Below are 293 nucleotides of genomic sequence, written 5' to 3'. Positions count from 1 at the left end.
AAATATAAAGAAATGCCAAATCACATGCAGGTTTTTTCAGACCGGAGACCATAATCGTGTAATAATTTACTTTATTATGATATAAAACGTCCAATTTTTCTTTCAATAATGTTTTTTAAAGTTTTGCAAGAATTTCGTGATACTAATCTTTTTATTAGTTGTCATAGCAAGTGATTTGAAAAGTAGGATGGCTCACTTTTTATAAGATGACTGAAAATATTACTTGAATTACTTGAAATTTTTACTTGAATAGTTCATTCTTACTTTTGGAAACCTAATTGTTTTATAATTAC

This window comes from Sinocyclocheilus anshuiensis, unplaced genomic scaffold (genome assembly GCF_001515605.1).
Source record: "Sinocyclocheilus anshuiensis isolate Anshui unplaced genomic scaffold, SAMN03320099.WGS_v1.1 scaffold3030, whole genome shotgun sequence".
Taxonomy (NCBI): Eukaryota; Metazoa; Chordata; class Actinopteri; order Cypriniformes; family Cyprinidae; genus Sinocyclocheilus; species Sinocyclocheilus anshuiensis.
The sequence above is the reverse complement of the archived record's forward strand: the minus strand, read 5'-3'. Positions refer to the sequence as shown.